The sequence below is a fragment of the Benincasa hispida genome, unplaced genomic scaffold (assembly GCF_009727055.1).
Source record: "Benincasa hispida cultivar B227 unplaced genomic scaffold, ASM972705v1 Contig207, whole genome shotgun sequence".
Taxonomy (NCBI): Eukaryota; Viridiplantae; Streptophyta; class Magnoliopsida; order Cucurbitales; family Cucurbitaceae; genus Benincasa; species Benincasa hispida.
In genome coordinates, this window is record NW_024064645.1 from 79,362 (window position 1) to 102,663 (window position 23,302).

A 23,302-nucleotide genomic window follows, 5' to 3' on the forward strand; every position below is an offset into this window, starting at 1 on the left:
TTCTTCCAAGCAAAGTTTGGGTGGTTTTTCCACCCGGGGTTGTAGGTGTTGGAAAAGGTGTTGTTTCTTTATAAATATACAGACTATGGGTTTTGTGGACAATCCTCCATTACATGCCCATCACTGAAAGTCGCACACCTTGCGGTGTTTTGACTTATTGCGTTTATTTGCCGACCTTACGTTGTTGGGCTGCTGATCGTCATTCCTTGAATCAAATTCATCATTGCGGTCATTTGGTTTTGCAATGAGACAATAGCACTATTATTTGCGTCAGAATATTTGATTCTTAATCTCTGTTCGCTCTCACTCCAGTCTTCATGATTCTTGGAGATGCGATCAGGATATTCTTCGCCTCATCATAAGTCTTGTCAAGCAGACCACCAGCTGCTGTTGCATTGGCAGCAGCCTGTGAAGCAGGATTCAAATCGTGGTAGAAAATTTCCATTTGAAGGTAGTCTGGTAGCTCATTATGCGGACAATCTCGAACCAACCTTTTAAACCTCGCCCAGGCATTGCTGAACGATTTGTCCATATCTTGTTCAAAATTAGTAATAAGCTTTCTTCGTCTGGCATTTTCTATAGATGGGAAATACTTCTTCATAAACTTCTCCACCACCTGCTCCTAAGAAGTGATCTCTCCTGGTTCGAGCGAAATAAGCCCATTTCCCTAGCCTGATCAGCAAGAGAAAATGGAAACAACGTTAGTCGAACCTCCTCAGCAGAGATGTTCGGGAACACAAAAGTATTGCAGATTTCAATAAAACTTCGGAGATGGGCATGCGGATTCTTGCCACGCCTTCCTCCGAATTGACCTACAGCCTGGATCATCTGTAGCATCACCGGTTTCATCTCAAATCTACTTCCGTCTAAGGCAGGCCTCATGATTCCCGGAGAGAAATCATAGAGGTTTGGCGATGCATAGTTCCTAATGGGCCTATTGCGGTCGTTTGCCAACAGAATCAGATTTGCCATGACATTGTTGTTGTTTGGTGCTTCATTCCTAGGCTGCTCCGCCATCTTTTTTTTTATCGGAAAGTGGTTGTTGTTGGTGGTCTCTTAGTCTCCTTCAAAATTTTCTCTCAATCTCCGGGTTGTAGTTCGCCAGAGATTGAGAGTTCTGCAAAGAATTCACAAAAATTATCGTTAACAATTATTTTGCCGAAGTTCCCGGCAATGGTGCCAAAAAATTGATGCGCTAATTTTATTAAGTGGAGATACGGATGATATGTGTTGATGGATAGCGTTGTGCACTCAAGTTTCCCCAGCGGAATCAAAGTGTAAATTCCTCTAAGTTTCCTGGTAAGTCCAGGGTCGAACACAGGGACTTGTGAAAATAGTTGCGTTGGAGATTTTTATGAAAACTTGCGATACCAGTGAAATAACAAGTGTGGGTGTGTTGTTGCGTTGATGAAAATAATAATAAATGCGGCAGAGTTTGAAAAGAGTTTGTAAACGAGAAATACGATGAATATGCGGTGAACGGGTTGAGAAGGGTTTCGGCTAACACTTCGTAGGTTGCGTTCATGCTTTGCGATCATGCAACATGCATATAATAGTAAACCACCTCTCAGCATGAATGCCACGGCTTCTAAGGTTAGAACGCATGCGATAAATATGCGATAAGTCTACAGGGTTTACACATAAACCTCTAACTTTATTTATGCGATGACAACATGACATTCACACAAATATGCAACCACATAACATCATTCCTATTCCTAGGACGCATGCGATGCAAGTTGACAATGGAGCTTATCTCTAAGTCCCTATCTCTTGTTTATGCAATCTAATCTTGCTCTTTTGATACCAGATTCTAACCTAGCTCTCTCGAGACATTAGGTTCTTTCTTTAGATTCTCTCTCGAGTAACTCTAAAGGGGTAATTTGCACAACATAAAACAAGACAATCACAAGCAATGAACTTCTTAGATCATGTTAGCTTAGTTCCTCTCAACCCATTCAACTAGTTTAGCTACTCATGCATATTAAGAGAGTGAGCAGATGTAGAAATATAACTTCCATTGAATAGATATAAGATGGAGTACAGAATAACAATACAAGTATAGTAAAGAGCCTGGAGCAATTTCTTGCCACCAGGCATTACACTGTTCTACTCGTGCTCTAAAGATATTCTCGCTTTCACGAGAGTCAACCCGCTCTCTGCTCTTATGCCCCATAGTTCTCTCTCGAGCCACTTTGGACGATCTCCGACGTCACCACTCTTCTCTAACTCCGCCGTAAAATGAAATAGAGAACTATGAACAGAGGCGTGAACTTGTAAGTGATGAAGTAATCGACTGCTTAACCTCTCTCTGAAGAATGCACTTGGTATTTATAGAACATCAAAGGTGAAAGGCGGCTTCTCTCTTCTGGTTGTACAGATGAGACAGCTTTAATTCCTGACTGATGCGATGGGTAATTGTCACCGATAAAACTGGATGTACTTTGTGATCGTTATCAGCTGTCAACTTAATTTGGATCCAACTGTCATCAGCTTTCTATCCCATCGATCTTAATTGTCCTTTCGTCCGGATGCATCCACCATGTTGCGGTGATTCTTCTTCAGTGAATGTTTGCGAGCACGATCAATGCAGAGTCTTGCGGTGAAGTTGCGCTAGACCGATGAATTCCTATGATCGCAATCTTTGCATTGTGTTAACGCATATTCTGCACAAAAAAAATACAAAAATCAATAGTTCTAATGCGCTGACATATGCGACTGCAATATTATAGAATTTATGCTTAATGGGTGCAATTTATCATTTTTTCATCAACGCAATCCAACATTGTTTATTAACTTAGCACTATGATAACATGAATTTTTGCCCGTTATCAGCAATCATGCCAAAAATAATAATCAGTTTGTCAAACTAAAGTGTTCCCTACTCAAGTCTCAACAGTCAACTAGAATCGAATTCACAATCAAATTTTCATGAACGGTTTGAAAATTTGTTTAAAAATATTTTATGTATATTCAAGCTCAAAGTTATTTATTTTGAACAAGAGCGAGCCTGAAATGGCCTTATGAATCTTCCATTTATTTTCCCTCTACATTGGTTCGAAGGATCCTGAATTAGCTTTCCTAAATTCAAAGTGGTAATGACATAACAATGGATCGGTCAAAATCTATCCACCATCGCCTTCTTACAACAAAAAATAAAGAGGGAAAACTTAATTCAGGAAATCGACTTTCGTTTTGGCTTGCCCACACGGGTGAAATGCGAATCATCTAACTACGGGCCAATTTTCCTTCAAAAGTTCCTAAGCTTACTCATTCCTCTAGGATACTTTAGCTCAGAGGGAAACCACGGGTGTCATGGCCGCCCCAGGTTAATCATACCCTTGGAAGAAGAGGAGTAGACCCCTAAACATGCATAAATGAAATATATATATCCTACTTACCAGGCGACAGTGATATCAATTGACTACATCTCAAGCATGCATTACTAAATTGAATTGCAAAAAGAATAATATCTATCACCAAGGCCTATTGGAATGATAACAAACTTATGGTCTCATAATTTAATTCTAAGAAAGCATACAGAGTCAAGATAGATATGCAAAGGGCTTGGAGATGTAATAAAAATTTTAAGCAGAATTTTCAAAATATCATGAAAATTATGAATCCTTTCATCCGACCTATTCTCATGCAAAAACAATTCCTATGAGTGCATCATAGACTAGTCATCATAAGGAACACAACAACAAGACAAACTAACAAGCAAACATTGCCCGAGCATAGCGCTCAAGGACCCCAAATAATATCATTAATAAAAATTTTAGCACAAAAATTTGAGAAAAATGGCCCAAAAATCTAAACACCTCACTCCCAACTTTTAAAATACACATTGTCCCCAATGTGATCAAAAGTAAAGCATGAGGGATCAAAATACTCTCCTGAATAATGAGGTGAAGGAAGGATGTGGGATACTCTGCTCAGCCCTTTTCTCCCTAAAAATCCTACAAACAAGAATAATTGAAAGAATTAGGCTCAATAAATGAGAAAAATAAGAAGAGAAAAATACTGAATTGAAATCTATCCTAGAAAACAAGTAAATTTAAATCCTGACTGCCTCTATATCTACATTTTGTTAGAAAATTTATATTATGTACCTAAGATGATAAGGAACTTAATCTCTATATCTTGTTTATTAGAACATATGTATAAAGTAACTTTTGATAGAAATGAAGTGTTCATTAGTTCAAAAGGTGTTCAAATATGTTCTGCTAAACTTGAAAATAACTTGTATGTGTTAAAACCAACTGAAGAAAAAGCTGTTTCAAATATAGAGATGTTTAAATCAGCAGAAACTCAAAATAAGAAATGAAAGATTTCTCCTAACGCATATCTTTGGCACTTAAGACTTGGCCACATAAATCTCAACATGATTGAGAGATTAATAAAGAATGGTCATCTAAATCAGTTCGAAGATAATTCATTACCTCCATGTGAATCATGCCTTGAGGAAAAAATGACTAAAAGATCTTTTCCAAGAAAAGGTCTTAGAGCCAAAGAGCCTCTAGAGTATATACATTCAGACTTTTGTGGTCCGATGAATGTTAAAGCTTGGGGAGGATATGAATATTTTATCAAACGGGCTAGGAGGTATATTTTGAAGCCCCCATTGTAGTGGAAACTTAACTTGTCCTACTAGAGCTTTGTTGTTGATTTTCTAGATATGGCTATATTTACCTAATGTATAATAAGTCTAAAACTCTTGAAAAGTTCAAAGAATACAAGATGGAGGCTGAAAACCTATTAGGTAAAAGGATTAAAACCCTTCGATCCGATCGAGATGATGAGTATATGGATTTACAATTTTATAACAATTTAGTAGGACATGGAATTCAATCCCAACTCATTGCACCTGGTACACCACAACCAAATGGTGTTGCAGAAAGGAGAAATCAAATCCTATTAGACATGGCTAGTTCGATGATGAGTTATGCCCAGTTACCTCATTCTTTTTGGGGGTATGTAGTACAAACTATAGTATATATTTTGAATATGGTTTCTTCAAAAAGTGTTTCAGAAACACCATATAAGTTATGGAGGGGACTTAAAGATAGTTTACGTCACTTCATAATCTGGGGATGCTCGACCCACGTGTTGGTGCCTCAACATAGTGGGAGGGTTATTTAACAGCCTGACCTATACATAGGTTTACAGAAACTCAGGTCATCATACCTAATAATGGCTAAGTATCCATTAAACTTTAAATAGGCAATGTAAAATGTAGATAGGAACCAGTGGATAAAAGTCATGGACCTTGAAATGGAGTTATGTACTTCAATTTTGTCTAGGAACTTATAGATCAATCAGATGGGGTAAAACCTATTGGTTGTAAATGAATCTACGAGAGAAAATGAGATCAAATTGGTGAGGTACAAACCTATAAAGCCAGACTCAGGTTTTACCCAAAGAGAAGGTGTCACACCCCCTCCCAAACTACCTGCTAGCTTAGTCAGGGAGATGGCGTGAAGCCAACAGACATCGTCCTCCTTTAACGATACCTGTTGACCCTGCTATAAAGTTGAACCTAATAAACATACTAATCTTAGATATAAAATACTTTACATGTAACACAACACAGCAAAACCCCTAAAAACCTTTAGACACACATGAAGTGCAGTTCTGACATAACTCGGTTTGGAAAATAACCTGATAGAGATATCACAACCAAAAACATATCCAACTGGGGTTTACACAACCACGACATCTAGTGCTTACACAACCATAAACTATCCAGTTCTTACAAAGACATTTACAATACAAACAGACACAATGTACAACTCCACCTACGTATGGAGCTTGATCTGGAAGCTTTTAGTAGAAAACAGACTTTGGCAGTTATTAAACACTGGGAGCTCGATCTCTACCTAAAAAGTGGGAAAACATTTTGAAAGAGTGAGCTACGAAGCCCAGTGAGTTACTCGTTTAAAACTGTAAATCCGTAAATCAGAACACTTGATAAACCTTTAAACATATAAATCTGTTCAATCAAAGCGTAAATATAAACGTGTAATGATAAAAGCTTCCTCAAATATTCCGCAAGTACGTCATTAAAATCTAGCAAGGTATATCAAGTATATAAAACATTTTAACTAACATGACAAATCAACGTTGTGTAGGGCACGCCCAGTACAACCAACGTTTACTAGCTTTACGATGTAGTGGGGCCCGCCTAGCACTCCCATCGTCTTTGTCGTAGTGGGGCCCGCCCAGCACTCACGACAGCATCGTTGTCATGGAGTACACTCAACATCAACAACGGACTATAACCTGTGTGCACACGGTACCATATAGCCTCGGGCTCAATATCTCAGTCATGTGGTCAATAAGTCTCAGAAAACTATGTGAAAATATTAAAACTTGCCTGCTTATTTTTATCTTTCGTAAAACTCAAGCTTACTCAACTTGCTCGTGAAAAACTGAAAATATTTTAACAGTACTTACTAATACATACTTTACTTTAAATGATATCGTTTCAACTACTTTTCAGGAATTCAATAATCATGTACTTGTATATAAACCTCATTAGAAAATCTAAGCTCAAAACTTATACTTGAAATCATTCATAGAAATCATGTGTCATTCGTAAGTTCATATTCAAGCATGTAAACCATTTAAGCATAAATTACAGTTCAGAAATCATTTTCGAAATTCGTTTTGTCACTCACAGTCTTGGCTAGTTCGCTGGTCTGTAGACTCGACCTATTTCCTCTTGGCCTATCAAATAAACCAAAAACGAGTTAGAATTATAAATCGTCTTGTCTTTCCATGCTCATGAATTCTAAATTCTAGAAATAAAATCATACTTCACACTTTTTTTTCCAGATTTTCTAGATTCAATACCCTAATTTCCAACACTCATAACTTCCTCAATACTTGACCAAAATGAATGTACTATATATCAAACTCTTCATTTTGGAACCCTCTACAACTTAACAGAAGAAATAAAAACGAGATTCCCAATGGATTTGTCCAAATATTCCCCAAACACAGAAAATACAGATTCGTGCTTCTCTGCTACCCTCTACATTTCTCCTGAAATTAAACCCACTTATAGTCATTCTTGGCTCACGAATTCTCATGTAAGTTATAGGAAATTGAATAACCTTTCTAACCATACTTAATTGAGCTTCTAATTCAACTTGTACACCCCAAAATGTTTGAAAAACCAGAGAAAATCCTAGATCCTTCTGATTTGCACAAAAATTCCGTGCTCTGTTTTTCCTTTTAAAAAACTATTAACTTATCATCAGATTTAGCTCAAGCTTCCTTCATGAAATTTGTTAAAAAATAGATTAACTTTCAAGGAAGTCAGGACTCACCTCTTAGTTCTTCTTGTGTAGTTCAAATCGACATAAAAACCAGAGATAGGCCGGTTGAACCTAGATTTTTCCATGGTTGCACTTGCATGAACTTTTTCCTCTCTTCTTCAACCTCCAACCTGCAGCAAGCTTCTTCTTCCTCTTCCTTCAATCTCTCTCTCGAAATGCTCTGAAAGTATGATGGGAAATGATGGAGAAATGGGCTGAAATGAGTTAGGCGGTGGTGCCGAATGGGTTTCCATTTCCTTTCATTTTCTTTTCTTTTCTTTTTTTTTCCTTTTTCCTTTTTCTTTTCTTTTCTTTTCTTTTCTTTTCTTTTTCTTTATTTCCTTTCTTTTCTTTTCTTTATTAATAAATTCCAAAATTATCAAAGATAACTTCAATCAAAAGCTTTGCATTTTCTTCAACAATGGAACAACAATAACTTAAATCCAACATCCTACAATATGTGACAAGAGCAAATAATCCAAGGAAAGTCTCAGGTTTATAGAATTGATAGTATGAAGAAACCTTCTCTCCTGTTGCCATGATCAAAATCCATTAGAATACTTTTACCCATTGCTGCATTTTTTGCCTTGAAATATGGAAAATGGATGTCAAGACAAGTTTTTTGAATGGCTATCTTGACGAATGTATTTACATGTCTCAACCAGAAGGGTTCATTGAACAGGATCAAGCAAAAAGTTTTCGAGCTTAAAAGATCCATTTATGGGTTAAAACAAGCATCTCGACCCTAAAATATAAGATTTGACACTACGATCAAATCTTATGGTTTTGAACAGTTGATGAACCTTGTGTTTACAAGAAGATAGTCAACAATCTGTAGCTTTTCTGGTACTTTATGTTGATGATATTCTACTAAATGGGAATGAGGTAGGATTCCTTGCTGACATCAAGAGATGGCTAGCATCGCATTTTCAAATGAAAGATTTAGGAGATGCTCAGTATGTTCTTGGAATCCAAATTGTTTTAAATTGCAAGAATAGAACGCTAGCACTATCTAAAGCATCTTATATTGACAAAATGTTGTCGAGGTATAATATGCAAGATTCCAAGAAGGGTATGTTGCCTTTTAGACATGGATTTCATTTGTCTAGGGAACAACGTCCTCTCAAGAGATTGAGGCAATGAAAAGAATTCCTTATGCATCAGCAGTTGAGAGCTTGATGTACGCTATGTTGTGTACACGGCTAGACATATGCTTTTCAGTCGAAATAGGCAGTAAGTTCTAGTCCAACCCTAGACATAGTCATTGGACTTGTAGTTAAGAACATCCTCAAGTATCTCTACGGAGAACAAGGGACTTTATGCTCGTGTATGGCTCTATGGATTTGATCCTTACTGGTTCACTGATTATAATTTTTAGACTGATGTAGATTCTAGAAAATCTATTTTGGGATCAGTATTCACTCTAAACGGAGGAGCTATAGTGTGGAGCATCAAACAAAGTTGTATTGCTAACTCCACAATGGAAGCTGAATATGTAGCTACATGTGAAGCAGCTAAAGAAGCAGTATGACTAAAAAAATTCTTGACAAATTTGGAAGTAGTTCCAAATATGCATCTGCCAATCATCCTGTATTGTGATAACAGTGGAGCAGTTGCCAATTTAAAGGAACCTAGAAGCCATAAGCACGGAAAATATTTCGAGCAAAAGTACCATATCATCAGGGAGATTGTACACCAAGGAGACGTGATAGTCACGAAAATAGCCTCTAAAGATAATCTTGCTAATCCATTTATGAAGGCCCTCACGGCTAAAGTGTTCGAGGGTCACCTGGTCAGACTGGGGTTACAAGCTTCATAAATCTAGGACAAGTGGGAGAATGTCAAGAGTATATACATGCTCTAGTTCATTGTATTTTTTTCTCTCTTTCTCAACATTGTATATTTGTATATATTTATAACTCACTGGAGTGTTAGTCCAAATGGGAGATTGTTGGGAATGTCTTAAAACTCGCAATTCGTATTTTTAAACATATTCTATTTTGCAATAAAAATATTATTGAAACTTTATTCAATAAAAGTGTTATTGAGATTGCATTCTATTATAAAATCCAATAAATGAACTCATGGCTATCATATGAATACTTAAACCTTATGTAGAGACATAAAAGAGGATCAAGTTTTAGTACATAGCCAAAAAGGTCTATAAGTATATGGATGAGGTTGGGCACATCATCCAGGGGACACTATGGATGTGACCCACTTTGTATATTGATACAAGTGATGTGATCCAAAATCCTTCATGTGGAGATATGTGAGTGAAGGCATCCTATAAAAAAGACGTTTGCATAAGACTGGACCATGAGATAGTCACTTTTCTTTATAACAACCGTTTATTGTGAAAACTGACTATTTCAAATTGATGACCTAAGGTAACTCAATCTTAATCCTCAGCTAACTATGAACTTCTGTTTATTTGGAATTGTCCTTTGTCCTTTTATCTGTAAGAAGGAATTCACTTCTACCCATCTCATATAAGAGAGGATTTGGTTTATTAGTTGGACCATAAACCAATTATTCAAAAGAGGATCAGTAGAGACTTAAGAAGCAATATGTATTTACAGAGGTAAAACGGTAATTTTGACCTAGTAGTAAATACGAACGACTTGTGAAGGATCAACTTGCTAATTATGGTTAAATCAAGTGGACAGAAATATATCTACAGTGAGAAGAGTGCAACTACTGAGCTATAGTGGTATGTCTCGGTCATTAACGAATATTAATTAATTCGGTTTAAAAAGTTTAACCTATTAATCTCAAATCGTTGGAGTTCATGATCTATAGGTCTATAAGGTCCCTCTACTAGCTCATAAAAGATTAAACCTTGGATTAAAATATTGAGTAAATTTGAAATGTTAAATTCAATTTAGGGTTTTCAAATCCAATTTTAAGAATTGGATAATTATATTCGATATAATTAACGTTTAAATTTTTTAAATTAAACGTATTTGGAGAGTTAAATATATTTGACTAATGATTTAAATATTGATTACATGAATTGGATTCATGTTTGAATTAAGTGTTTTTTAATTTAATATTTGATATTAAATTATTATTATTTAATTAATTATAATTTTTTTAATTAATTATTTAAACTTAAATCAAATTTCAAATTTTAAATCCAATTTCAGAAATTGAATTTACATTTAATTTAATTTTGTTTAAAATTAAATTAAATAAAAAAATTGAAAATTAGTCTTGAAAGTGGAATTATCCAAAGTTTGCAATTGTGAGTGGATTTTTCGTCTTTTAACACCTAGTCCACTAATTAAGTACTATTTGAAGTGTCAAATAGCTTATTGAATTAGTCCTTGCATGATTATTTTGAATATATACTTCAATTTGTTCAGATTGAAGGCATGCATTCAGAATATATACTTCAATTTGTTCAGATTGAAGGCATGCATTCAGAATTTTCTCAAAATTCTGCAAAATTTTTAAGTCTCTCAAAATCCTCAAGCCACTTAAAATTTCCTCTTAATTTGGAGTTCCACCACTCAATCCAAGGCTATGATTAATAGAAAAGATATTGTTGGTAGTCTACTGAGGAAATTGAAGGTCAATTTCGTAGAACTAGCAAGGATTAAGTGGAAATCAACAAAGGTAGTAATTTTGAAACCCTATTGCTTATAACTTGGAGTTTGCATGCTTGTTACTTAAATTAATGTAATTATGGTGCTTAATAATTTTGTTAGCTTCCGTTTTTTTACATGTTTACTCTATCAACATTAGCACTCTCATATTATAAAGTTTAATTTTTAATTGAATTCAAAATTAACTTTATATTATAATGTATCTCTATATATTATATTAATCGAATCTTATACAATTAATGCATATACCTTAATAAATTTGAACAATTCAAATTTTTTGTAAAACTAATTAATCCTTACTTTACCTTCAGTGAGCTAGTAGGGGGACCTAATGAACATATAGATTAGAAGCTCCAATGATTCGAGATTAATTAATTAAACTTTTTAATTAAATTAATCAACACTCATTAACTGTGGATTACTCCACTAAAGACCTATAGCTACACTTCTCGCATTGTAGAATATTTCTGTGTCCACGGATATAGCCATTACCAGTAAGTTGACCCTTCACGAACTGCTCGTAATTACAACTGGATCAAATTATCGTTTTACTGTTGTAATTAACTCTTTACTCTGTAAGTACCACTGACCCCTCTAATGAATTATCAGTTTTTAGTCCAATTATAAACAAAATCTCTCTCGAGCCAATGAGAAGATGAGACTACATTGTTCAAGACCCATAATTAACACTTAAGAGACAATTCATCTACTTACCCTAAAGACGGGAAGGAGTGAATTCATCTTGTGTAGCTATATTTCCAACTTCCTAGTTGGACAAGTCCTCAAGATGGTATACTTATTGAGTCAGCGACACGAGCCACTCTCATCCATACAAATCAAAGGACTGACCTCATAGACAAGAGCTCATAACTTATTCAGGATTGAGATCGAGTTATATACAATCATCCTATGAAATTTTAATCTTTTAACTCAACCGTATTGTAAAGAGAAATTAACCATTTCAGGTTCGGTCTAATACAAACTCTTTATATAGGATACCTTCGCTTGCATGTCTCCATAAGAACGATTTAGATCAAATCGTTTGTAATACTTACAACTCTTGTAACATTTACAAAGCAAGGACAAGACACTCAACCTTATCCATATACTATAGACCTTTTAGGTTATTACTTGAATACAATCCACTTGTATGTCTGCTACATACTATTCAAGCTACATAAAAAAAATATTGCATCTTAGTTTATTGGATTGAGTTACACAAGACTAAAAGTTGAATAAAATAACTATTTATTTCATTAAATGAATGAACATAGTTTATACATTACAAACTATGAGATTTAGAACTTAAATTCCAACATGAATTTAGTAGATTCATTAATGAATTATGTACCTTAGAACGTCTCTTGTTGATAATTCCCATACTTGATCATTTTATTTTATTTTCTTAAGTTTAGTTTTAGTTTATTTTCATTAAAGTCGATCCCCTAAATAAAATTAGAATAATCTCTAGGTAACTAAAAGAATTGAAAATCGATTCCCTGAGGACAATACTCTGCCAAGGCCATTTTAACTATATTATAATTTGACACGTGTATTTATACCACATCAGAGGCTAAGGAAGGCCTTTTGGGCCAGTCATAAGTGGCAAAATATGCCACTTATAGGCTTGAGTTTTATCTCATTTTTGTATGAATAAATGTGCTTTCAAGTGTTTATTTGATTGAATTTCAAAATTCGATCAATTAGAGCACAATGGAGCAATTTATGGTCAAAATGAAGTTTAAAGGAGCAATTTTTTTTTTTTTTTGAAAAATTTTAACATTAAAGTTGATGCAAAGTAGGATTGCAATGCTACGACGATGAATGAAGAAAATAGTTAAGCGCTTGGTTTGCATTTTTTATCCAATCCCATATCATTTTATCTTCTACTTTGAAAAGGAAAGTTAATATAATTCTAAGTAGGATTCCTAAAATGTTAAAGGGGTTGGGATGTATACCCTAAAGCCTCGTACTTATATGTTAGATGACTCAATGGTTGATTAGTTTTGTGTAACTTGTTTAATAATCCCTTAAACTAAGGTCCAAGGTTATAAAGACCCGATCCCCTAGGACTTAAGTTAGGTCGTTACAAAATACGTGCATGCATGAAACTCAAAACGACACTCAGTTATGACGAAATAAATGCTAATTAAATAAGGTAAGTTCAAAATACTTTCATTAAATTCAAATACTAAAATAATAGTAGGGTACCATAAATCATAAAGGATAGTAAATGAGTTTGAAAAATGATTCTTAAAGTAATTTTTAAACATCAAAACTAAAAGTTAAGAGAAACATGAAAAGAACTCTAAATTTCATGATTCGGAAGCATAAAAAGTAGTCCTAATGGCTCGATCACGAATTTCGCTTGTCCATCGCCAATGCATCTCTACCCTTACCTGAAACAACAACATGAGAAAGAATAAGTATAAAATACTCAGTAAGTAACCCCACTACTGGGGTCAGGCTGGGCATCTATGTCTTCTAGATACCCACCTCTGGTGCAACATATAAACTGCTCTAGTTCTCATAGGACACATATGCACATGAAACAAGAAGGAGACTGAGTCCTATCCTCCTATAATTAAGTATGCCCACTACCTCTGGTGAATCCCGAACGAGACACAAACTGGTGAATCTCGAAGGAAATACAAACTGGTGAATCTCGAAGGAAACACAAAATCTAATGGGCATCTAACTAATCAGTAAGGACATTTGCACAGTCTCAAAATCATAATCATCACTGTACGAATCTATGACATACATATAAACCTCAACATCATGGCTCTACAAGATACACATATACCTCAACATCGTGGTTCTACAACATACATGTGTACCTCAACATCATCAGATCAAATACAACCATATGGAAGCACATACCATCTCATATTAGCATTCATGTGTCTATATGCATAAATAAATAATTCAGATCTCGTACCAGGACATACTTTGATCATATTATACTATCAGCCTATCATGCTAACATTCTGCCATAACGTACATTTTTCATACTAGCATACATCTAATGTCTGGCCCATGGGCAGTTCCAGTAGTAAGATTACTTACCTAGGTATTAAGTCGAACCAAAAAGCAATTGAATCTTTGTGAAATTCTTGAATCCTTAATCAAGCCTAAACATAAACCAAGCTTTAAAATAATAGTTAAGGCCAAATTTCAAACACCCAAATATTACAAAATATTTCCAGATAACCTTATCCAAGGTGTGGTCCAATTCGAATTCACCTTCCAAACCTCCAATTTTAAGCCAAAATAATTAGCAAACCAAACTCTTCTTCATCTTGAATGAAATTCCAATCGGTGATGTAGGATTCTAAGGCTACCAAGAAGAAATTCCCATGAATTCATGTTGAAATCTTAAAGAATTTGAAGATTATTCCAAGTTTTTGGTTCATCCGAGCAAGGTGAAGAGATTAAAGAATTTTTAGCTCATCAAGTGGAATTCGAAGCTCAAATTTTGAGGTAAGAGAGCTAAAATGATTAGAAAGAAGTTCTTAGAAGGAATTTTTGTGAGATAATGTCTGAATTTTAGGTTATAAAGTCTGAAAGTTGAATCTGAAAAAATGTTGTGGATGAACAAACAGGTAGCTGCAAACCAAAGTGCAAGCAAGCAAGCAACTAGACTAGGCAGGGGACACGTGAGTGTGAGCGAGCGTTAGCACTTGTACACACAAAGTGAAACGTGATGTCATGCAGTTTGTGTGCGCAAGGTGAAGTGTTGAGGTTGTGTGGTGGAAGGGTGCCATCACTAAGTGTGCGCGAGGTCTAGCGCCCATCGAGTGCCCAACCCCTAGGAGGTGTGTACGTGTTCTAGCGCTTACCCGAGTGCCTATGTGCATTCGCTTTATGATCGACCATCCGAGTAGTGTACTAAACGGCTAAGTACTGGGTGATGTGTTGGTAGAAAGCCAGGCGTTCGTAAGCTTGTTGGTAACACTGGAAATGTGCTATCGTTTTCCACTTAACTCAAGGTTGTTTAGCTACTTAATTTAGTTAAATTGTTTATTTTGTAGGACTCAAGTGTACAAGTGGTAAGATGCAACGTTTGGGACAAAAAGCATTAACATGATGAAGTTAGGAGCTAAATTGATTAAATGAAGAAGGAAAGAAGGTTGTTGCCCTGCCGAGTGTTGCAACGCTTCTATTAAGCCTAATTCCAACGCTAGATCGATGCTATTGGACAGAATACTCGGATGTAGGGCAGCGTTGCAACGTTGCCCCAAGCATCCCACCGCTTTAGAGATTTCATGATGCCACTGTCGCACTGCTCCTCAACGTTGCACCTCCAACGCTTGCGAACAAAATAGGCAGTGTTGCGCTATGTAGTTTGACAGAAATTCAGCGCAAGCGTGTGTGTGCGCTACGTAGTTTGACAGAAATTCAGCGCAAGCGTGCGTGTAACACAGCGTCAAGGCAGCGCGATGCTCGGCCATTATGCGCCACAGCGTTGCAACGCTCTTCCTAGCATTGTGACTTTGCGACTGTTCTATAAAAAGGTCATTTGGGGTTCAACCAAAGAGACAACCCATATTTATCCAACTTTGAGTGTCGCCACTCTGTTCCAGCTTGTTTTTAGTCGACTTTTTCTCCAGTTCCTGTAATAATTTCTTCCCCTTTTCCAATTGTATCGATTTTGAAGATGTTTTGTGGCTAAAAGGTAAGAATTTAGGTTGGGTTAGTTAGTTTAATTTAGTACCAATTCAATTCTTGAGACTTGTTTTGTAATTCTATCAGTTTATTATGAATCTATGAGAATTTATCATGAGCATATTCTTCAATTTTCGTGTATGGGATAATCTGACAAATTAGCTATGTATGTTTAATTGATTGCTTTGATTGGCCCTAATTTGTAATTGTTATGTAGTCATCACCTAGAAGCATGGGTTAAGTTGGTTTGTTGTGTTAAATTGTGATTCCATTTAGCAAGCATTTACTTTCTAACTTAGATAAATCTCGTTCAATTAATTGGTTAGACGATGGAAATCAATTAATTGGCTTAGCTTTGCCTTCAATCTTAATTAACTTTTCTATTCATTAACTTGATTTTATGGACTACTGGTTAGGATTCTAATTGAGTAGGCTAAGTTTTAATTCAAATATTCTCATGCATCTTTTGATTAGTCTGTGATAGAATTGATGAGGAATGAATTAAACTATAATTACCCAAGCTAAGTATTTTGTTTAATTGATTATTTGCACACTCATTTGCATTGTGCACTTTTCATTTTCTTGCAATTTATTTTACAATTTTTTCACAAACCTGCCCCCCATTGGTTACTTCCTACAAGTTGCCAATTTTTTAGGAATCCAAATCGACCCTCTGTGGTTCGCCTCAGACTTGCTACTTGTACTGCTAGTTAATAAGGGGTTAGTTCAACACACACAAATTTTATTTGCGTAGGCACAGATTCGCAGGCAACGGTGAATTCGACGACTAACCAAATTGGTGTGGTTGCCGGGGAGCCAATGGATTTCTTGATTTTTGAAACTGGTAGTGTTTATCCTTCTAATCGATTTTCTCTTTTGGTGCATGACCCACACTTCTAAAGGTTCTAGACAGTTGTATTTTGCAGAGATTTCTAGGGAGGAACAGAGAATCAGAAGAGAAATGAGACAACAAGATGTGCTTGATAGAGATATTCGTGTTGAAGACAAATCTGGAGAAGAAAGCATTCCTGAAGAATTTCCAGTAATGGCTGAATGTGAAAAGACTCTCAAGGAGCTTGCAACACTAGACTTCACTCAGCAACTCTTGTGCATTGCATATCCTGAGACGACAGGCAACTTCGAGCTTAAATCTGGCTTAATTCACTTACTTCCTGCATTTTTTGGTCTATAGGGTGAAGACCCGCACAAGCACTTAAAGGAATTCTATGTGGTGTGCAATGGGATGAGACCCAATGGGGTGACCCAGGGGTAGATAAACATGAGGGCGTTCCTTTTTTCATTGAAGGGAGATGCCAAGGAGTGGCTCTACATTCTTTCACCTAGGAACATCACATCCTGGGAAGAGTTGCAGAGACAGTTCTTGGAGAAATTCTTCCCAGCATCTCGAGCTGCTAGTATCAGAAAGGAGATTTACAGCATTATGCAGTTCGATGAGGAGACCCTTTATGAGTATTAAGAACGATTCAAAAAGATCTGTGCCAAGTTTCTCCATCATCAGATCTCAGATCAGCTCTTGATCCAATACTTTTATGAGGACTAATGCAGTCTGGCAAGAGCAGCATAGATGCAGCTGCAGGAGGAGCCTTGGTTAATAAAACCCCGACTGAGGCAATGAACTTGATAGCTACTATGGCAGCAAATTCTCAACAATTTTGAACTAGAGCTACAGTTAGTGTCAAATCAGCCAATGAGGTAAGTGAACTTAAGATAGAAATATTTAACTTAGTTCCTGTTGTAAAGAAGTTGGCAAAGGTGGAAGTTGAATAACCTACCATTGTTTGCCAAGTGTGTCACGGAACTGGTCATTCAGCTGACATTTGCCCCAGTGCTCTGCAAGGAGCAATTTCAAAGGTGAATGTTGTTAGTGGTTACAATTTCAATAGGCAGAACATAAGGCGAGACTCATTCAGTCAGACCTACAATCCTGGGTGGAGGGATCACCCAAACTTCAAATGGGGAGGATAAAATGAGCAGGCACAACCTAGTCATGAAGCTCTGTCTAGTTCAGGTATGTTCTTGGAAGATTTGGTAAAAATCTTGCTAATAATCATTTTAAATTTTAGAGTTCCATTGGTGCTTTGGGGACCCAAAGTCTCTCAACTAGCCTCCTCTATGAGTAAATTGGAGAGATAGTCTGGTAAACTCCCATCTCAGCCAAAATCTAATCCTAGAGAAAATATAAGTGCAATCACGTTAAGGAGTGGCAAGGAGTTGAAACCACCTGCCAAGTCAAAGGAGCTAAAATTGGGAAGCCCAGGAACTTCTTCTTCAAATTCGACTGTCTTGCCACCAGAAAAGAAACAAGGAGTATCTTCTCACTCTTATCCTTCTTTAAATGCTTATGTGCCTAAATCGCCTTTTCCTTCCAGGCTTGCAAGGCCAAAGGAACTAGTTGTAGACAAGGACAAGGAGCTTCTGAAGATGTTCAGAAGGGTGGAGATCAATATTCCTCTCCTCTATGCAGTCAAGAAAAATCCTAAATATGCCAAATTTCTCAAAGAGCTTTGCACGAGGAAGAGACAAGCCAAGGAAAAGGAGAGAACGGTGGTAAGTCAATCTTTGTCTGCGATCCTTCAGAAAAACTTGCCTAAAAAATAGAAGGATCTAGGTATGTTTCTCTCCCTTGCATTATAGGTAAAAAGAAAATTGATAGGGCCATGCTAGATTTGGGTGCATCTATAAATGTTATGTCCTGCTCAATTTATCAAGAATTAAAATTAAAAGACCTAACTGAGACTGAAGTTGTTATTCAATTAGCTGATAGATCTTATATTCACCCATTATGAGGAATAGAGGATGTCCTAGTTTGGGTTCATGAGTTTCTTTTTCCTGTTGACTTTTATGTTCTTAAGATGGAAGAGCCCACATCTATCTCCTCTGCATCAATCTTGCTTGGTCGGCCTTTTATGAAGACTGCCAAGACTAAGATTGATGTAGATGAGGGCACTTTGTCTGTTGAGTTCGATGGTGAGTTAGTTAAGTTTAATATTTTCGATGCTATGAAATCTTCCATCGTAGGGAAGGTACATTCTTTTTGTCAGATTGATGTGTTTGACTCTCTTGAGCAGTAGGTTATATAGGACGTCTATGATGATGATGAGGATGACTCAGAAGATTGGTCCCTCTTGGAGAGCTTGCCACCTTGTCTATGAAAGAGCTGGTAGGTATGCCCTCATATTCTGATGATGAATCTTCTGATAAGGTGCTTCCTTTTGTTTTGCAGGCACCTAAATTGGAGTTGAAAAAGCTTTCAGACCATTTGAAGTATGCCTATCTAGGGGAAGCTAAGACCTTTCTTGTTATAATCTCAAGGAACCTGACTGAGGAACAAGAGAAGCAGCTGGTAGAGGTATTGCAGAAATATAAGCTAGTCATTGGATGGACGCTGGCCGACATAAAAGGTATTAGCCCTGCTGTGTGCATGCATCAGATTTCTTTAGAGGATGGAGCTAAGCCTTGTTGACAACCCCAACACTGTCTGAATCCTGTCTTAAAGGAAGTTGCAATGAAAGAGGTCTTCAAACTCCTAGATGCAGGTATTATCTATCATATTCCTGATAGTGAATGAGTTAGTCCTATTCATGTGGTGCCTAAGAAAACGGGCATTACTGTGGTAAAAAATGATGAGGGTAGTTTGATTTCTATTAGAATTTAGAATGGATGGAGGATGTGTATAGATTTTAGAAAATTAAATATTGTAACTGGAAAGGACCTTTTCCCCATTCACTATATTGATCCGATGCTTGAAAGGTTAGTTGGTAAGCCCTTCTTCTGTATTCTTTATGATTTTTCAAGTTTCTATCAGATCCCGATTAATCAAGAAGACCAACAGAAGATGACATTTACATGTCTCTATGGCACCTTCGCCTTTAAAAGAATGCCATTTGGACTATATAATGCTCCTCGCACCTTTCAGCGTTGCATGATGTCCATATTTTCTGAGTTTATTGAATATATGCATGAAGGTTTTTATGGATGACTTTACTATATATGGAGACTCATTTGTTGATTGTTTGTCTAATTTGTCTAGGGTGCTAGAAATATGCATTGAGTCTAACCTGGTTCTTAACTTTGAAAAATGTCATTTTATAGCCTCACGTGGCATTGTATTAGGACATATTGTATCTGAGCATTGCATAGAGGTAGACACTGCCAAGATTGATGTTATTGCTAAGCTCCCTTACCCCACAAATGTGAGGGAGGTTCGTTCATTTCTTGGTCATGCAGGTTTATATTGCAAGTTCATAAAAGACTTTAGCAAGATTGCTCAGCCGACGACCTCTCTTCTTTAGAAGAATGTGGCCTTTGATTTCAATGACGATAGCAAGAAAAGTTTTGATGTGCTAAAAAATGCCTTGTCATGTACTCCAGTCATTTAGGCTTCTCGTTGGGACCTTCCCTTAGAGATCATATGCAATGCAAGCGACCATGTTGTACAAGCAGTGTTGGGGCAAAAGGTTGATAAGAAACATCATGTCATCTACTATGCTTCGAAGACCCTTAACCCGGGTCAGTGCAACTATACCACAATGGAAAAGGATTTTTTAGTTGTTATTTTTGCTTTAGAAAAATTTCATTCTTATATTGTGGTATTTGAAGTTATTGTTTTTTATGATCATGCAGCTCTACGCTATCTGATGTCAAAGAAGGAGACCAAGCCAGATTGTTGAGGTGGGTTCTTCTCCTCTAGGAGTTTAACCTGAAACTTCAAGACAGAAAGGGATGCGAGAATGTCGTTGTTGATCACCCGAGCAGGATTGTAGTAGATAGAGGTTGCCTTAGTTTTGATGGAGACTTCCCTAATCACACTTTAATGCAGGTAAACGGTATCTCTATGACTCTCTGCTACGCTGATATTGTGAATTATTGATGCGTGTGAATTATGATGCGATTATGGTGTGAGCTTGCGGTGATATGTGTTATGCAATGAACATGCAAGTTTTCCTAACAAGACCCAAGTATAAGCCTTATTAGGTTTCCTAGTAAGTCCAGGGTCGAACACAGGAACTACTAAGTAAATATTCGACAGTCACTTTGATTCTCTTGCAGTGATGAAAACAAATGAAATGGATGGTGTTTTGATTAAGATTTTTCCTATGAGACAGAGTTGAACGCAAAGTTGATGAAATCAAGAGTTACAATGAGTATGCGACGAAGGGGTTGAGAAGGGGTTTAGCTAGCATTTCCTAAGATTGTGCACAAGTTATGCGATCATGCTACACATAACTCTCAATGCCAAATGCCATCATTCCTATTTTTAGGATGCATGCGATGTATACAAAAAAGTCGATAGGACTTATGTTTAAGCCTCTATTCTCATCTATATGATGATGAATAATGCACACATAAAACAAGATGACCGCATACAATCATATCCTATTTCTAGGGTGCATGCGATGTGTAAATAGCGATAGAACTTATGTCTAAGTTTCTATTTCTTGCTTATGCGGTTCTAATCTGACTCTCTCAAGCCTAGATTCTAATCTGACTCTCTCAAGTCTAGATTCTATCTTTAGACTACTCTCTTAAGTATCTCTAGGGTGAATGACGCATACATAAGACAAGATGATCGCATAAAATGTAAATCTTAAGTCATGCTAGCTAAGTGCTTCTCAACCCATTCAGAAATTTAGTTACTCGTGCGAAGTATGGAGAGATTGAACATAGATTGAAATGAGATTTCCATTTTCTATAAATAGAGTACTAAATATAAAATAACAATGGAATTGAGAGCTAAGAAGCCCGATAAGAAATGTCTTTCTTCCTGTGGCCTTTTACACTATTCTTTTCCACTCCAACTCTGTTCTCGATGTGTATTCTTGTTCTTGCAAGTTTTGGCCCTCTCTCCTTTGTAACGCTTTCCGGCTGTCTCTCGATCTGTTCGAGAATGATCTCTTGGCTTCGTCGTCTCCTTGCTCGTCTCCGTCCTCTAAGTATAAGTATGAGTATGTACGTGAACAGACTAACGACTCTCCCCTCTTCTCTTTCTTTAACACTGGTGGCCTTCTGTATTTATAGAGCTCAAGGTGAAATAGCCATTCTTTCTAATGATTGCAATGATGAGCGGTATTACTTCTCCTACTTTGATGCGCCGATTAATGGTCAATGAAAGTTGAGTGTACTTGCTACAGTGTGGCTTTAACGGCTTGTCAACTAAATTCGGATTCGACTGTCATCAACTTTCCGTCCCATCATGATTTATTATGTTGTCACCTTGATGCGCAGTCTTTATGCGGCCACCTTTTTAAGAAGCTTCTCACGATCACATACGATCGCATGGCTTTGTGATCGTAGTCTTCAAGCGTGTTGACCCGTAATTCCTTTGGATCATAATTTTACTTGCGCCATCGCATTTTTCCTACACAAAATAAGTAAATTAACTGTTTTTATGCGATGGGCACATGCGATCACAATTCCTTTCAATTTAGCACTTTTGGACATGATATTGCTTATTTTACTGTCGCTTCTCTCATTGTTTTACTTATTTGGGCTTTAAAAACTTGTATTTCTACCCGTTATCCATTACTTGACCACTGGTAAATTCCCTCATGGAATGAATAAACATAGGTAGGATAAAATTAAGAGTGAGTCAGAGTATTATGTTTGGGAGGCCCTATTCTGTGGAAATTTTGTTTAGATTAAGTAGTTAGAAGGTGTATCCCTAATGATGAGTTCTTTTCGAATTTTGTCATAAACATGCATATGGAGGGCACTTCAATCCCAAGAGAACCGCTAAGAAAGTCTTAGATTCTTGTTTATATTGGGATACATTATTTAGGGATGCATACTTTGTCTGTAAAACCTGTGAGCGATGTCAAAAGTCAAATGGATTGTCCCGTAGGAATGAGATACCCCAACTCTCTCTTCTTTTCTACAAAATATTTGATGTTTGGGGAATTGACTTTATGGGACCTTTTCCTTCTTCATGTGGGTATAAATACATTTTACTGGCAGTGGACTATTGATGCGTTAGTTTTGTTGAATTAAAATATGGATGATATGCATTGACGAATTGTGTTGTGCACTCAAGTTTCCCCAGCGGAATTCAAGTGTAAATTCCTCTGAGTTTCCTGGTAAGTCCAGGGTCTGTCTCTTATACACATCTAGATGTGTATAAGAGACAGGTCCAGGGTCGAACACAGGGACTTGTGAAAATAGTTGTGTTGATAATGGTTATGAAAACCTTGTGGTAACCAAGTAAATAAATAAAGTGTGGGTGTGTTGTTGCGTTGATGAAAAAGGAGTAAATAAAGGCCGCATATTTAAGAAAGAGAGTTGCATTGATAGATGCAATGAGTATGCGATGAACGGGTTGAGAAGATATTTAGCTAGCATTACTCGAGAATGCGTCAAACTTTACGATCATGTTATAACCATGCACAGCAAGTCATTTCCCAATGTAAATGCGATGCTCCTAAGTCTAGGATGCATGAGCTGAATGCAAAATGTCCATAAAACTTATCCCTAAGTCTCTACTCTTATCCTATGCGTTGATGTAAAATGCATGAAAGCAAAGTGACCGCATACAATCATATCTTATTGCTAAGATACATGCGATGCGTTAATAACAAATAGTGCTCATTCCTAAGCGCTTATCTTTCATTTATGTGTTCTAATCTGGTTCTTCCAAACCTAGATTCTGACCTGACCTTCCCAAGTCTAGATCCTGTCCTTAGACTA

At 36.6% G+C, this 23,302-nt stretch overlaps 1 long non-coding RNA gene across 1 annotated transcript; it reads right to left on the bottom strand.

Moving 5' to 3' along the window:
- Positions 1–2,746: 2,746 nt before the first annotated feature.
- On the bottom strand, positions 2,747–7,502 carry LOC120069088. The gene is made up of 3 exons (XR_005479436.1): positions 7,335–7,502; positions 6,681–6,729; positions 2,747–3,959 (listed from the first exon to the last, which is right to left on the bottom strand). It is a non-coding gene; the product is annotated as an uncharacterized LOC120069088 (long non-coding RNA).
- Positions 7,503–23,302: the final 15,800 nt, after the last annotated feature.